The 18,785-nt window shown below is 31.9% G+C and overlaps 1 long non-coding RNA gene and 1 pseudogene across 1 annotated transcript; one reads left to right on the top strand and one right to left on the bottom strand.

The window, feature by feature from the left end:
• The first annotated feature begins 9,143 nt into the window (after positions 1 to 9,143).
• LOC141622475 (uncharacterized) lies at positions 9,144 to 13,160 on the top strand. The gene is made up of 2 exons (XR_012532977.1): positions 9,144 to 9,464; positions 12,672 to 13,160. It is a non-coding gene; the product is annotated as an uncharacterized LOC141622475 (long non-coding RNA).
• LOC141622473 (feruloyl CoA ortho-hydroxylase F6H1-2-like) lies at positions 13,089 to 15,717 on the bottom strand (annotated as a pseudogene).
• Positions 15,718 to 18,785: the final 3,068 nt, after the last annotated feature.

The raw sequence follows: 18,785 nt of genomic DNA, 5'->3' as shown, positions 1-18,785 counted from the left end.
AAAAACAAGGTATAATTAAGATGGATTGATTAAATTAGAAAGATGTGTTATGTTGCACTATAACTATATGTTACTGTGGTGTTTATAATGTCTAATACTCCCTTAATCCCGTACGATATTTTAATTAAAGTTGAATAAATGACTGATATTAAGAATGTAAATTTTTATTATTGCATTGGATGGCCTTTTAGTTTTATCTAATTATAAAATTCTTCTTATTTTCGTCATTTATTTACCTTTTATCTAATTTTCAATTTTCAGTTTTGTACAAATGATTGAGACAATGAGACCGAGGTAGAAGTCTTGCAACAAATTTATTACGAGAGCATCCCTCTGAAGACTTTCTCTCAGTTAGTAGTGTCAAAACATAATTATTAAAGACGGCAAATTGGAGTAATTAGGTTATTTATTTTTAATTGAATTTAAGAAAATTTTAGAGGAATTTTGAATAGTCGTACCAACAAAATATTCACGATGGTACAATTATAACTTGTATGGTACGTATACGCTGTATCGATTAACTTTCTCTGAGGAATGGACATCAATTGTTAATTAAGTCAAATTAATACTGCAAAAATTTCAAGAATAGTAAGAATTTTCACATTTGTTTCCATGTGCATACAGACAGTAATTTTCTGAAAAATTTCTATCAATGGGCCGTATAACTATTATTTAGGCTCTATTTGCTAAAAATAACTGGAAAAAAAAGTAGTTTAAAATTGAAAAGCTAACTGAAATTTAAAAAGGTACTTCAAGAAAACTGAAAATTAGGAGCTGATAAGGTAATTGATTATATAAACAAATGTTTTGCAAACTAACTGAAAAGATAACTGATTTGAAGAAATGACGTAAAATGATAGTATAGATTTAACAGTTAAAAAAGGAAAATAAAAGCAACTCAGGTACCTGAAATCTCAAATGTTACTCTACGTAGCATTTCATTTCAGGTAGCTTGTTTTTTTTTTTGAGAGAAAAGAACAATCCATTAATAAAACGTCATACGACACTTACAAAGAATAATTATAATCGAAAACAAATCTAATGGAAACCAAATAAAAATAATTTTAGCTTGTTTGGTTAGATAAGTTACTTGTCAAACGCTTTAAAAAAAATAAGATACCTGAAATTTTGGTCAAATAAACTAATTTGACCAAATAAGATATTTGAAATGCATTACAAAACAGAGCCTTAAGCACGAGTTACCGCCCCTTATAAGCTTCCTATATATACAAAATACAATAATATACTTGTAAAATGGATCCATAATTACGAACGCTAATCAATGCTGGAGTTAGGGGAGAACACAGTACAGTTAATAGGGGCGCTCGCCCTCACTAGAGGAAAAAACTTCAAAACTTTTAGTTAAAAATCTTAAACTTTTTTACCTTATACAATTATTCGTTTGTCCTCGCTAAATTTAAATCCTGGACATGCCACCTATAGCTATTGTATTAGTTTTAATGAAAAATAAAAAGTGGAAAACCCGATTAATCTATTTAACACACACTCTTGTGTAAAGAGTGTTACATAATTGTAAATTTTTAACCCTAATTAAAATAATTAATTAACTCAACTTATTCCACAAAAAATAAAGTAATTTGCTGATAAAAATTAATTAAGATCAGTAATTGAAGAATGTGGAAGAAATTTGATTAAGCTGTAGGAGGGAGATCATGGAGAAGAATTAGCTTACTTGGTTTCGGTGAATGGTACAATGGAAAACTTGTGAAAATAAATATATAAAAAAATAAAATGTAAATTATTTAATGGGATAGAGAAAGTACATAAAAGAGTAAATACTAAAATTAAAGTTTAGCTCCAAATCTTTTGGTACAAACTTATAAATTTGGTCGAAAATTATAAGATTATTCTTTAGTCATCAAAGGCAAATTTGGCTCCAAGTAATTTTGGGGACAGATTAAGACTCTATTTGGCAAGATATTTTATGTAGCTTAATTGACCAAAGTAACTTCTTTGATCAAAATTTTACCTACCTTAGCTTATTTTTTTTGCAAATGTTTGACAAGTAGCTTATTTAGATTTCGTTTGGCATGACATTTCAAATAGCTTATTTGACCAAAGTGGCTTATTTGACCAAAATTTCAGCTACCTGATTTTTTTGCAAATGTTTGGCAAGTAGCTTATTTGATCAAATAAGTTACCTGAAATGAAATGCTATCTCAGGTAGCATTTGAGAAATCACGTACTTGAAATGACTTATTTTCCATTTTGTACCCCTTTATTCTATAATATTAAATAATTTTCATATTCTTTTACGTCATTTTACTAAAATTAGCTACTTTTTCAGCTAGTTTGCCAAACACATTTTTATATAATCAGTTACCTTATCAGCTCCTAATTTTCAGCTACCTTATTAGTTACCTTTTCGGATTCAGTTAGTTTTTCAGTTTTCAGCTACTTTTTCAGGTTTCAGATACTTTTTTAGGTAGTTTTGCCAAACAGAGCCTAACCAAATAACCTATCTGAAAATGAAATGCTAGAAAGGGTAACATTTGATAAATAAGTTACCGGATTGTATTTATCTTCCCTTTTTACTTATTCAATCTATAAAAATTAAATAATTATTATATTCTTTTACGTTGTTTCGTAAAAAATCAGTTGTCCTTTTAGCTAGTTTGACAAGCATTTTTTATATAATTAATTAGTTACCTTATGAACTCCTGATAGGTCCATTTTATATATATTTTAACCCCTTGTTTTAGCTCTATTTACATGTCATTTGCACTGATGCTAGTGATTTAATGAGCTAATTCCGTGTTCTAGGTGTTTTTTCTCGTATTCATTGTATTTTTTAGAAAATGAAGCCGTTGATAGTTTTTTTTTTTTCCCGTCAAATTAGCGATTACCCAAGTTCACGAGGCTAATGAGAGCACGTCATAATCATGCAAAGGTGTTTCGGGAAGCATATGGGCATTTTGGGAAGAAATTGGAAAACCCGAGCAAAAGAAAACCAATCTTAGTTGGTGGATATGTAAACAAATGAAATCCAAATAAAAGCCTAACTCACATGCATGCATTGGATGCCAAATTACGCCTAAGATACCTTAGACGGACGCATTAAGAAACAAGCATCGGATTTCGCATTAACATTAAGTGCAAAGTTAAGACGGATTTAAGAGAAAAATGAGAAAAGCCACGACCCCGATCGGGGTGGGGTGGCCCCGATCGGGGTTCCCTTATTTCACCTTATTTTCGTTACTCCCTTGGTTCTATATAAAGGGTGTTGATCCGAGACTTCTTACACACCTTGTATACCACTTTTATACTCTCATTTCAGTTCTTAGTTTAGGTTTGATTAGATTTCCCTTAAATATTTCCTTATTGTAATTTTCTTTAAACATTTCAAGTTCATTTGAAATTTCCATTTCAAGTATTTGTTCTTCCTTTTTCAAGTTCTATTTCCTTTATAAAGGTAATCTCATTTCTAGTACTACTTTGTTATTCCTTTGTCATTTCCATTTACTAATTATGATCACTTTATCATTTGTCATTAGTCTAATTTACATTATGCAAGAGTAGTTATAATTATCTAGGGAATAAGGGAAACTATGCATAAGTAGTTCTTGCACTCGTTGAATTAGGATGTTATAATATCGTTTAATTGTTTCTTTCACATGTTTGCATTGTATTGTTAGTCTTTGATAAATGATCACTATCTTAGATTAAATTTTTTAATTCACTTTTATAAGTCGAGAGACACGAAATTGAGTTAGACTAAACATGTGTTAGTAAGACGACCTAGTCATAACGAGAGTTCTCTAGGACCAGACCTATGGTTGACAATAAGGCCGAGAGGTGGTTGTCTTTAAGCCTAAACAATTAACAATTTTATCAACTCCTATGTTTAACTTGAGCATTTACATAATTTGCATGTGTGACCCAATCTCTCTAGACTATTCCTTTATTATTGTCTTATCACAAGTTTACCAACCAACCAAGCAATCATACGATAACTGACCTTGATAGAATTCACCCAATAACAACTATATAATAACTCCCGTCTCTTTGTGTTCGACCCCTATTACTACATTCATTTGTGTTTAGGGTATTTATCTTTGATTAAGTGTGCGACAAAGCCTATCAGCTCCTAATTTTCAGTTATTACCTTATCAGCTATTTTTTCAAGTTTCAGTTAACTTTTTAGTTTTCACTATTTTCAGATTTCATTTACCTTTTCAGGTAATTTACCAAAGAAAGCCTAACAATTAGGCACCAAAAAGGTCAATTTCCTTGCAATAATCTCTAGCATATTAAAGTTGATCTACGGCTCTAGTTTTCTTTAGTTTAAAATCGGGCGCCAAAAATTGACATTGAACACAAAACCGGATTAAGTACTCAAATACGCGATAATACTTACGATTCGTTTGTAATTAGTCTTCTTAAAGACTGTCTCATACTAAAAATAATGTGAGACATATCATCAAATAAAATTAAGGAAATAGGTTCACCATAATAAATAAATACTAATTTTTTTATGAGACAATCTTGTAATATTTTGTTGTGTAACCTCGTATACAATAGATGAATATTACTTTCTTTTATTACTCTATATATATTTTTAGTGTGTTATGGTTTTTATATAAGGTAAGAAAACTAGATTGATCCTCTAGGGTAGGATCAACCTATCTCATCCTTTAGAATGAGTGAGGTAAATTGAAGCCACTGGCTTTCAAACCACCTCGTAAGAGTTGGACATGAATGTCCAATAGAAGCCATATGGTGTAACACCCTCGCACACCAAGATGCTTACCAAGGACCATCCCAGTGTATGAAGGTGTTACCATCTCGGTTGCCCGAGGTAGTAGATCAAAAAAACAATAGAAGAACATTTATATCACATTACTTTAAGTCTTTACAACTCAAAAGGACGTAACGAGATATACATGATAGCTATGACAACCACTAAATTCAAGTGTCGGGACTTCTACTCCGGTAGCGTGGTGACTCGATTCCCTCCATGCCCAACAGCAAACGAACCAACTGTACCTGCTAAGCCAACTTCTCACCATCCCCAAATGGATCACCACAGTTTTGAAAACACAACACGGGGTCAGTTACTGTTTAACCAAAGTAAGACAAGTACAAGAGAAGACAAACAGCTAATCATCATACACCTCCAGTCTCCCATTCTCACACAATAACCTACTACACACCGAAGTGTGTAGCCCTGCCAGATTACCCATCGCAACAAGTAATCTTCGCCGCCAATGGGGGACCGCAGCCAATCCCACCTAAGCCTCGCTCATCAACAAGCGATAACCCTATCCATTAATGTGCACATCCCCTCCTGTGGCGGGTTACACAGAGAGCGAAACTAGGGCGTGAAGCCACTCCCGCAAGTGACTCCACTCAGCCGAGGACGTACCTCGCGAACATCATCAACAACCATCACAACAACAACACCAACTCCACACACCAACAATGATCAGCAGATAAACAACCGTTCAACAATCTCAATACCACATCAATCTTAATTCAATTAAACAGTAAAACTAAATAGGGGAACCCTACCTTATCGCCAACCATGAAAATGCATCCACAAATAGACAAGCAAGACTCCGAGACGCACCCTACAACGGTAACCATATCCTATTATAAGACTATCCCAACAGTCTACTGAAAAAGGCAACAAAACAGCGACTTATCTAGTGACGCGGACCAATGATGACAACGACGACATCCTCGCACGCATCCTTCATATGTAAACCCATCCACTTCCATCGTTAAGGTCTAGGCTATATGAGAGTGTAGGGAGAGGTGGGTGATAGGTGAGAGAGAGATAAGTTAGGGTTAGAGTGAAATGGAACCGTCGAAATGAAATAAGACTTGCGAACTTGCATTATATAATAACGCGTCAACAGCAGCTATGCTCGGATGAAGTTCATATTCAATTCGCACTTGAAATCTAAAAACCTAAAATAGCTATTAAATCGATTGCTGATAAAATTTAATTCCTGGACATGTGTGTTAAAACTTGGAAGTCCCTATATTCCTATGTCATTGTATAAAACTCCGTTCAATTAACGTTGGTGAATTATTAAAGACTAATTTGGGTAGCGAGTTTTAGTTGAAGAGGATGATGAATGATGACTTAGCTAAAGATAGGGAAGTTAGTGGTAATGCAATATGTAATTTAAGCTATAGAACTGGATACTCAATGACATTGTCGTTGGAAATGCAATTGTTCATTATTGGAATTCTACAATCATGGCAATGTGTTTTAATATGATCTACTTGTCCAGTCATGTTATTCATTTTTATATAGATAATAATGTTGTTGTTGCTGTTGTAGAAGATGCTCTCGGAGATGGTGGCTGCTCATGAGCACTACTGGTCTACCTACACCACTGGGACCATGCTTGAGGTAATTGAATTCACACTTTCTTTGTTTAGCTCATATATTTAGCATGGAATTAATGGAACATGTACGCGTTCCAATTGGAATGAGAATTAAGAACTTTTAGCTATTTGGTCACATATTTCCCTTTTATTTTTTATTTCTATTTTCTCAAAGACACTAACAGAGATTTTTATTTGAAATATGACCCATAAATCACTGTAGGAATAATCTTTTGCAAAAACAAATCTTAAACTACTTTGGTTATCACAAAGAGATCTTATTTGAAATATGGTGGAAGAGGAACTCATCTATAATTCTACTAGTTTTATTACCCATGAAATTCACGGGCTAGCTATATTGTCATGTTAGTGGTGTTATGCAACCCCGGATTTGCGATCGCACTGGACCCTAAGGGAAAAAAAGGCTCGCAAGAAAAAAGCCAATTTATTAAGCAATACGTATATTGTCATAATATATCGTCAAAGTATATATATATATTTATTGTTATATATGACAACAGTTTACTAAACTTTTGTCACGGTTTAATAGTATTTTGTCACGAATATTGCTAAGTTTGTTAGTGTTTTACAACGATTATTGTTATTATTGTTTCATATTTGTTTCTTTTTTTATTATGCTCCCTCCATCTCTGTCATTTTTTCTACCTTTTATTGTTGTTTCATTAAAAACTAGTTTAAAACCCGTGTAACATTGCACGGGTATACTTGTAAACATTTTTTTAAACATCATTCAAAATTATTTTATAATAATTTATGTATATACGCAAAGTATCTAAATATGAATAAAATATTCATAATCATCTGTGAACAGTTTAACTTCAAATTATTGATCATAACTTGGAAATGTGGATAAATATATGTTAATAACTTAATCATTATTACTAAAAAACGAACTATCACAGGTTGATGGTAGGAATTCGACATAGCTCAATAACACACACACACACAAAAAAAAATCGAAATATCTCGACTCCAATTTAGCCCAATATGTTAATTCATAGTCACTCTGGATGTTCCTTTTACCATCTGAATTGTAGACGTGGGATAACCGACCAACTTAGTCTTTATATAATTCATGATTCATACGTTTTCTAAAGAGTAACCGAACATCCACATTTAGTGAAAATCCCTATGTAATCATACTACTAATAGAAACAACTAACCTACATCTCAGTTTAAAACAAATTTTTACACATTTGTGCGCTAATCGTGCTTTACTATTTATTAAAATAATGGTTTACTTTTTATCAAATCATAAAAAGGTACATAAAGTGTTGCATGTGGTTCCACTTCATATTGCGAAGTTATTCTGTGACCCTCGTATGATAGACTGATAAAAGTGACCAATTTATAAGAAAGGTGAACATTTTGTGTAAAAATGATTGTTTTTTTTTTGTAAAGTAGTCACTTTTAATAACAAAATAGTGGTAACTTTTTAATAACAAAAGCTAAATTTTTACCATAAAATGGTTACTTTTATGTTGTCGCATCATACTACGATATCTTATCATAGTATAATTTGTGATTAAGAATTATCTCCTTGACACTCTAGAGTGTAGATCTTTTATTCATGTTCGCTAATGTTAAATATACATCCAATCAAAACTCTCTAATGCATGCCTCTTATTAATGTTTAAACAATGTCAACCTACTCATAATCAAATTTCATACGTATAAATAACATTAACTAATAAAAAAAATTGAGAGATCCGAGATGGTCTCTAAATAAGTTATTGATATAACACTATACTCATTTATGCGTTTTCGTGACCTTTATATAATTATATTGTTAACCATGACATGAAATGACTCTTTAATGTTATATATATTCTTATAATAAGTGAACTCATGTATTTTTAACCCTGTTCCACCTTGTTTTATTACCCGTGATACTGTTTTGTATTATAATTATAAAATAAATCTCATAATAAATTTATTGTGAGGCCGTCTCTAAAGACATTTAACCAATACTTCTCAAACCCATTCAATTTACTCGTACAAGAAAAGGGGAGATGTTATAATTATTGAGAATATTATCTAAAGATATTCTAATATATTCTTGTAATTATAATAGTTGGCATATATATTGTATATTATTCTATGGTTGATCTTATTCTTGTACAATTATGTCACGTATTACGGTTAACTTAGGGTAGATTAACTCTCTCTTGTAATTGGTATAACTTGTATTGTTTACCACTCATGTAAATTATGCAATTCTTAATATAATTCAATCTTTCCCATAATTCTCTCTATTCTATCAATAATAACATGACAATCGAAGATCGGCAACAAAACATAAAGTTCATAATAATAAAAAAAATTAATCAAGAAAATACTATGGCAGTTGTTATTGTTTTATTAATTAGTATACATAGATTTTGCGAATTTTCATATCCTACATAGTCCTATGTGGCAGTTGATGAGCACTATTAGTAAATTCTAAAAAAAATAATAAAATAAAAAGTTGCTTGATAGCTAATTGCTAATTCAACGGGTAAGGAATGAAATATGGAATAGAATATTCCATATTTATCTTTTACAGAAAAGGAATATAATAAATTTTGATTGATATTATGCTAAAATCATGGAGATTCATATTTAGTTATCGTTAGAAATTATCTTTTACATAACAAAATAATTAACCCAAAATATGATAAAGAGAGCAAAATTTGTGCCCTGTAGTATGTCTAAATTAGATTTTTCTCGAAAATGTCACATGAAATCAATATAAATACGCATTATCATGGACAATCCCAATCACCTTCCGTCAGTCACAACAAAAGCGACAAAAAATTAACACAAACCTTACATAATTTACGATTTACAACCCTTTAGAAATTTATCAAAACAAATTGTTGAAAATCAAGGTACTGTCAATAAGGAAAAACTGAAGCATAGAACACGCAACACTGTTGATGCTCTGAGCTTGCTTTTGGTAATACTTTCCGGCAATCATTACTCCATTTGATACAGCTACATACTATGCCTACATCCATGAATGTGTGGGGTTAATTTGTCAATTAAGAATGACACTGGTGGGCAAAAAGAGCTCAATTTGATTTCTGTTTTGTTATTTTCAGGTCGGTTTATATATATGTTTGTTGCCTCTTCATTTTATTTTATTTGGTTTATTTTTCCTAATTTTCTTATTGGATTAGAAAAAAAATAATACTTTTTTGCTCTTTTGGCCGCATGGAGTGTACTTTTAAAGGTTTGATTTATTATCTCATTATATGTGAATGGAGTACTTTCTCCATTTTTTGTGTCTTTTATATTTTCGGGGTATGTATTTACATTCTTTAGTAAATAAAATTAAATTTATGTTTTTAACAACTTTGGACCTTTTTATTAAGTCTTCTAACAAAATTGTGTTATAGGCATGAATGGTAAGTCCTGCTTAAGACGGAGTATCCGTCTTAAATCTTAACATGGGTCAAATGCGTAAAGGGTATAGAAGAGTATTTGTCGTAGAGTCATTTCAAGTCAATTGTCTAGGCATAAAATTAAGGGATAATTCACGTGGTGCCCCTGAGGTTTGGCTTAATTCACGTGGTACCCCTGGGTTTAGGAATGTGCACATGGTACCCCTGAACTTTCGTTTTAGTGCACTACCTGCCCTTAATTTTTATTCCGTTATAACGGTGTTAACTCTCCTCAACCTAACACCTTTTCCCCACCCCCCCCCCCCTCAACCTAACATATTTTCCCCCAATTTCACTCATAAAAAAATAAAAAAAAATTACACTTCCCTGACTTACTCATAAATATAAACGATTATCCTCCACACCTCAATAATCAATCACATCAACACGAGAAAACCCAAAATCAGCTTCTTGTTTTTCATGAAAACTTGTTCATTTTGATCAAATCTCCATCATCATCATCTTTGGTGTTGTATTCCAGGGTAATCAAAATGAAGATGATGATGAAGATTTGATATATATACTAGAATACAAGATTGTTAGTCAAGCTATAATCCTAAATTGTAGGAGTAAAAGAAGTAACAAATTAACAAATTATAATAACAAATAATTGGGATTTTTCTTTAAAAATAATATTTGTGTAAAACTCTACAAAAAAAAAGGGCGATTTTTCTCTCAACTTTGCGTGATTTCTTGATCCGCCATTGTTGCGCTATGGCTCGAGGAAGAGGAAGAGCAAGGGAAGAAACGCAATCGCTTGATTGCTCGGGAGATGATCAAGCAGCAGATACCGAAATCTTGGATAATCATGGAGAAATCGTAGAGAATTCTGAAACCCAGGTGAAATCTATTCCTCAAAGTTCACCAACTGTTAATGCTCTTATTGCCCAAACTTTACATAATTTCGCCATTAAATCTTCTTTGCGTCCTACACCTATTCAGAATGCTTCAGCAGTATGTCAATTAGGGGAGAATTTGTTTGATCCTGTTTTTCATGTATCTTCATCTACTGTTATTCCTCATGTTGATGTGATCGATTGTTGAGGTGTGGAGGATAATCGTTTATGGTTATGAGGAAGTGAGAGAGGTGTACTTTTTTTTATTTGTTTATGAGTGAAATTGGGGGAAATGAGGTTAGGTTGAGGGGTAAAAGGTGTTAGGTTGAGGAGAGTTAATGCCGTTATAACGGAATAAAAAATAAGGGTAGATGGTGCACTAAAATGAAAGTTCAGGGGTACCATGTGCACATTCCTAAACCAGGGGTACCACGTGAATTAAGCCAAATCTCAGGGGCACCACGTGAATTATCCCTAAAATTAAATTTATGCAAGTATAAGAATTGGATGTGCAATTTGATATCCATTAAAACACAAACTAGAATCTTAATATTGAGTTGAATATTTTTAGGTTGAGTGTGACTTAATAATTTTTTATTAAGTTGAAATTATGCTAGTGGACTTTATACGGGAGCACAATGTGTGATAACTGATAACTCAAGCGAATTGAAAAGAGAGAGAGTCGTGTTCCTCTTTCTTATCGTTCGGCATAGTTAATGCATAATCATTAACCCGAAATAAAATAAACAGTATATCTGAATCATGATTACCTATGGTAATAAAATTTTAAAAGCAGACCCGTGAATTTCACGGGTTTAAACCTAGTACTGTATAGATGGATGGTATTTTTGTTGGTATTATTATTGGTATTGTTGTTTTTAATGTTAAGTCCATATTTATAGTTAAATTGACCACATAAATATTAAATTTTTAATGTCGTCCTTGTATTATTAGAGCTAAATTTATATTTTTATGAATTTTTAAGTTAATAAGTGATCTTATATTATTTTTGTGCTAAATTAGGTTTTAACGCATATAAAATTTCAATAATGCCTATATCAATAAAGATTTCAGTTGTTTTGAGATTAGTAAACATTTCTTTTGAGTTGGTTTTGAGACAATATAATCGTTAACTTTATATACCTTAATAAATGTTTTGAAATGCTTACTTTTGATATACTAGTCTCGGAAAACCAAGATGATAACATCCCCTCATGCTAGGGTGGTCCTTGATAAGACACCTTGATATGTGAGAGTGTTACAATATGTATAGCATTACTCATGGAATTAGTTTTCCTTAATACTCCCTCCAATTTAGGAGAATAACTTATATTAGGATTCCCTAAAATATTGATAGAATCAGTTGTCTTAGAGAAAAAATTCCTGCCTCATCTTCCATATTTTGTTCATTATGCACCAAAATCGCCCCTTCCATATTTCCACCAAGATTTTCCTTATTGAGCATTGAATCCGTTTTCTCCTAATTTGCCACACTTGTAATATATTAATCGTAAACCATCATATTGGATGATCCAAACCTTACCATTAAGCCTAAATTTGGACAATAATGGTTTAGTAAGATCGACTTCAACACTCATACGTATAAATTGGCCCCTCTCTGCTAAAGCCGTAGGTTTGTCAATTCTGATAACCTTACCCGCTTTGCTTCCAATTTTCCTAAGAATATCTTCATGAAAGTACTCCACGGACAATCAAGGAATGCGAATCCATGTAGTAAGAAACCTGATGGGTTCATCAGTTCCAATGAAATTAGGGATCCATTTCCAAATGGTTAAATAATGATCACCAATTATCCATGGACCATCGGCAAACACATAGTCATAGTCATTCTTATTAGTTAGCGTATTTAACGTAATAAGATCACCCTTTACCGACCATTTCTTCTTCAATTGACAAAAACAAGCGAGAAATGTCCAATGTTATTATCGAACATCTTAATGATTAATTAATGAATTTCGCCAATTATTTCTTATCATAATTTTCTCTTTTTTCGTTAACAAAATGGTAGGGCATAATGGATCTTTGTCGAGGGCAGGATCCTCCACATCATCATCGGATACATCATCATAGATAGCATTATCCATGACCGTGAAACCTTGCCCATGATTGATGGCAAAAGACGGGTCCGTCCCATGGTTGAGCGACGAATCCTTAGAAGAAGCCCTAGCAATGTTTGGCGTAAAAATCAAGACAATAATGAGACTTGCGTTGCCAGTGTTTAATTTTTATAATTTGGCGGATTATTTGGGGGTGACGTGGCTCAATGAGGGCTGTTGGATCTTGTTGATCAAATGGTCCTTATTCAAGGAACAGACTCATCTAAGAAGCTGGACTCACCGGATGCTCACTCTTTCTTTTTATATATATATACATTTACCACACTTTGATACACTAATTAATTTGATAAATACACAGACATGAGTGATGTAATAATGTTGATAAACAAAACATTGAAACAAGCTAAGCCTTGGCGAAATCAATTGTGGCTTTACCATCATGAACATTCTTGTAGAAGTTCTTAACATAATCCGAGTAAAGAACTTGTTTATACAATGCCGTTTCTCCTCTTTCAAGCAACTCTTCAAAAGGACCGATAATAGCCTTTGGCATCGGACTTACGAATATTGGGACCGAAACTCTTTCCTTACTTCCATTCGCGACCACCCAATGTTCTACACTTTGGTACTTGCCATTACTTAGGATTTGTAGGGCATCTCCTACATTTATTACTAGTGCTCCTTTTACCGGAGGGATGTCAGTCCAACTCTTACCATCTAAACCTCGAACATATAGACCCCCTACATCGTCTTGTAGAAGGATGGTAAGTGTAGATACATCTGAGTGACGACCTACTCCAAATGTTAGGTCTAGGTTAGGACATTTCGGGTAAAAGTTAAGATTAATTCTCTTAGACCCCATTAGTAACGATGCTTTTCTCTTATCAATTTCATTAATATCGAGTCCCCTCATAAGTATTTCCATGAGTCGCAATGTTATCATTTCTGTACTTTTCAAAATTTTCAAGGTCTCATTCCTGCAAGAAAATTTCAAGTTATTCGTATATAAGTCCTTCTTACACAAACATTATAACATACGGATTTATTAATACAAATATCATGACGCGTTTAAATCGAAAGCTAACGTAGTTATTATTAATTATCAATAAATTGTGTAAAACGACCTTTAAAGTTATTTAGCACACCCCAATAAAATTTAGAAAAAATATTACTTGTCATGATTTTTAAAGAGTAAATTATCAATTACACCCACGTCAAATGCAAATTTTTACATTTACTCCCACGTCAATTTTTTTTTTTAAATTACACCCAAATTAATACCTCCGTTTATGGATTAACACAAATTTCACAAGTTTGGTCTAATTGTTAAACCAATGTTATTTTTGAGATGTCCAGATGGTTTAATTCAATCTGGGTTTGGTGTTTTGGTGAGGAAAGGGAAGATTAATGGTGTTAACCAAGATTTGTAATGTTTATGATTTGTCTTCTGGATTTTCGTCAACAAATCGCCTAAACTGCTGTCAAACAATACAACATCAACAACACTATGCGCTTAGGAAGAACCGAATTGAAAATTATAATTGCTTAGCATTAATCGAATGAGAATGAATGAGAATGAAGAGAATGAGAAAGATATAGAAGAATGAAAAGAATGAATGAGGAGAAAAAAACAAGATGATGAGAAGTATGCTTCATAAAAGAAGAAGAAAGGAAGGGCAAAAATGTCCTAAAATCAATTTTCTACCCAGAAAATTTGAATTTTGACGGAAAAGTGGCCGGATTCCGATATTGGGTGCAATTTGTAAACTGAGCTATTAACTTGGGTGTAATTTAATAAAAAAATTTGACGTGGGAGTAAATGTAAAAATGTGCATTTGACGTGGGTGTAATTGATAATTTACTCATTTTTAAATGGGGAAAAATCAGAAAGTAACTTCTCTTTCGAAACTTGCACATCAAAATACCGGTGGAGTAAGATTACAAGAAATGATAGGTATGTTTTGACGAATCAAATACGTAAAATGTCATGTAAGATAATTTGTCTAACTACTCATTTATCAGTCATTTATTTATCTTTTACTTTTAACATAATGATCAAAGAAGGAGAAGATAACCAATTATATGATGACTAGTGGACCAAATTTAATATGGATGATCTAATTATTAACCGTTTTCTACGTACTTACTACTTATGTCTCATTCAACTTTACACCTACGTAAAAAAATTGTACGGAGTATTATTATTGCATGTGTTTAGTTTAGTTAGTTACCTGCATGCAGTTGGCCAAAGTAAATTAGCCTCTTCCTGAGAAACAAAGAAGAGACTTAAATAATCCTTCCATTCCAAAGCCTTCTCCATTTCAGTGTAAGATATCAATACTTGATTCAGAGAAATATGTTTGTGGAGAGGAATACTTTATTCATCAAACTAGAGGGCTATAAATAGCCTTACACCTAACTGATCTCACGACTAATAAGCAACAAACAGAAAGACTAGGAATTAGAAAACTGACTCCCTAAAGAATAGAACTTCCCTATAGACTAGGACTCTGTCAACAGAAATAATGAAACACACTATGACTAGTTCAAACATAATACTAACTAACATTCAGGTACAAAGCTTGTACCATACCTTACATTATTCGAAGTCGATTTACCCTTCATGTACTTACCCTTCTCCTCCACCGGTTCCTCAAAGAAACGGTACGTGGCCGCCTTTACTTCCTCTAACACTTCAAGAGGCACTCCATGGTTAATTGTTTGAAAGAATCCCCATTTCTCTGCGGCCTCACATATCGATTTTTCTAGTAGTTCTTTGTTTGGATTCGACATGTCGATAATTGGGATACAATTATTGTTAGTATTATTAATGTTGAATCTATCTTCTTTAGGGTGGATGTATTGTTTTGGTAGGATTTTAATTTTCATTATATCAACTAGACCTTTAACTCCATAGCCTTGGTTTTGAACAAATTTATTAATGTCTTCTTGGACTAATAAGCTTGAACCTAACAATGTGAGATCCATAATATATAAAAACAAGGTATAATTAAGATGGATTGATTAAATTAGAAAGATGTGTTATGTTGCACTATAACTATATGTTACTGTGGTATTTATAATCTCTAATACTCCCTTAATCCCGTACGATATTTTAATTAAAATTGAATAAATAACTGATATTAAGAATGTAAATTTTTATTATTGCATTGGATGGCCTTTTAGTTTTATCTAATTATAAAATTCTTCTTGTTTTCGTCATTTGTTTACCTTTTATCTAATTTTCAATTTTCAGTTTTATACAAATGATTGAGACCGAGGTAGAAGTCTTACAACAAATTTATTACGAGAGCATCCCTCTGAAGACTTTCTCTCAGTTAGTAGTGTCAAAACATAATTATTATTTATTAAAGACAGTAAATTGGAGTAATTAGGTTATTTATTTTTAATTGAATTTAAGAAAATTTTAGAGGAATTTTGAATAGTCTTACCAACAAAATCTTTACGATGGTACGATTATAACTTGTATGGTACGTATACGCTGTAATGCTGTATCGATTAACTTTCTCTGTGGAATGGACATCAATTGTTAATTAAGTCAAATTAATACTGCAAAAATTTCAAGAATAGTAAGAATTTTCACATTTGTTTCCATGTGCATACGGACAGTAATTTTCTGAAAAATTACTATCAATGGGCCGTATAACTATTATTTAGGCTCTATTTGGTAAAAATAACTGGAAAAAAAAGTAGCTTAAAACTGAAAAGCTAACTGAAATTTAAAAAGGTAATTCAAGAAAGCTGATAAGGTAATTGGTTATATAAACAAATGTTTTGCAAACTAACTTAAAAGGTAACTGATTTGAAAAAATGGCGTAAAAGGATAGTATAGATTTAAGAGTTAAAAAAGGAAAATAAAAGCAACTTAGGTACTTGAAATCTCAAATGTTACTCTACGTAGCATTTCATTTCAGGTAGTTTGTTTTTTTTTTTTTTTTTTAGAGAAAAGAACAATTCATTAATAAAACGTCATACGACACTTACAAAGAATAATTAGAAAACAAATCTAATGGAAACCAAAGAAAAGTAATTTTAGCTTGTTTGGTTAGATAAGTTACTTGTCAAACGCTTTTAAAAAAATAAGATACCTGAAATTTTGGTCAAATAAACTAGTTTGACCAAATAAGATATTTGAAATGCATTACAAAACAGAGCCTTAAGCACGAGTTACCGCCCCTTATAAGCTTCCTATATATACAAAATACAATAATATACTTGTAAAATGGATCCATAATTACGAACGCTAATCAATGCTGGAGTTAGGGGAGAATACAGTTAATAGGGGCGCTCGCCCTCACTAGAGGAAAAAACTTCAAAACTTTTAGTTAAAAATCTTAAACTTTTTTACCTTATACAATTATTCGTTTGTCCTCGCTAAATTTAAATCCTGGACATGCCACCTATAGCTATTGTATTAGTTTTAATGAAAAATAAAAAGTGGAAAACCCGATTAATCTATTTAACACACACTCTTGTGTAAAGAGTGTTACATAATTGTAAATTTTTAACCCTAATTAAAATAATTAATTAACTCAACTTATTCCACAAAAAATAAAGTAATTTGCTGATAAAAATTAATTAAGATCAGTAATTGAAGAATGTGGAAGAAATTTGATTAAAGCTGTAGGAGGGAGATCATGGAGAAGAATTAGCTTACTTGGTTTCGGTGAATGGTACAATGGAAAACTTGTGAAAATAAATATATAAAAAAATAAAATGTAAATTATTTAATGGGATAGAGAAAGTACATAAAAGAGTAAATACTAAAATTAAAGTTTAGCTCCAAATCTTTTGGTACAAACTTATAAATTTGGTCGAAAATTATAAGATTATTCTTTAGTCATCAAAGGCAAATTTGGCTCCAAGTAATTTTGGGGACAGATTAAGACTCTATTTGGCAAGATATTTTATGTAGCTTAATTGACCAAAGTAACTTCTTTGATCAAAATTTTACCTACCTTAGCTTATTTTTTTTGCAAATGTTTGACAAGTAGCTTATTTAGACTTCGTTTGGCACAACATTTCAGGTAGCTTATTTGACCAAATTAGCTTATTTGACCAAAATTTCAGCTACCTGATTTTTTTGCAAGTGTTTGGCAAGTAGCTTATTTGATCAAATAAGTTACCTGAAATGAAATGCTATCTCAGGTAGCATTTGAGAAATCACGTACTTGAAATGACTTATTTTCCATTTTGTACCCCTTTATTCTATAATATTAAATAATTTTCATATTCTTTTACGTCATTTTACTAAAATTAGCTACTTTTTCAGCTAGTTTGTCAAACACATTTTTATATAATCAGTTACCTTATCAGCTCCTAATTTTCAGCTACCTTATCAGTTACCTTTTCAGGTTTCAGTTAGTTTTTCAGTTTTCAGCAACCTTTTCAGGTTTCAGATACTTTTTTAGGTAGTTTTGCCAAACAGAGCCTAACTAAATAACCTATCTGAAAATGAAATGCTAGAAAGGGTAACATTTGATAAATAAGTTACCGAATTGTATTTATCTTCCCTTTTTACCTATTGAATCTATGAAGATTAAATAATTATTATATTCTTTTACGTTGTTTCGTAAAAAATCAGTTGTCCTTTTAGCTAGTTTGACAAGCATTTTTTATATAATTAATCAGTTACCTTATGAACTCCTGATAGGTCCATTTTATATACATTTTAACCCCTTGTTTTAGCTCTATTTACATGTCATTTGCACTAATGCTAGTGATTTAATGAGCTAATTCCGTGTTCTAGGTGTTTACTTTGTTATAGATATGGACAGCTGAGTCTTGTATGTGCCTAGACATTTGCTCTGAGTTATTCATTCACCATATGTTTGTTGTCCTTTGTTTTGGTCTGATTGCTTTGCTTGAGGACAAGCAAAGGTTTGGTTTGGGGGAGTTTGATGTATCACTTTCATATATACTTTTATAGCTCCCTTTACATCGTATTTCATACCGTTTTGTGCCTATTATATCATTTATATGCTTTATTTCAATGAATTGTCGATACTGCCGCTATTTTGTGTTTTGATGCAGAAATGACTCAA

Source organism: Silene latifolia, chromosome X, assembly GCF_048544455.1.
Source record: "Silene latifolia isolate original U9 population chromosome X, ASM4854445v1, whole genome shotgun sequence".
Lineage (NCBI taxonomy): Eukaryota > Viridiplantae > Streptophyta > Magnoliopsida > Caryophyllales > Caryophyllaceae > Silene > Silene latifolia.
The sequence above is the reverse complement of the archived record's forward strand: the minus strand, read 5'-3'. Positions and strand labels throughout refer to the sequence as shown.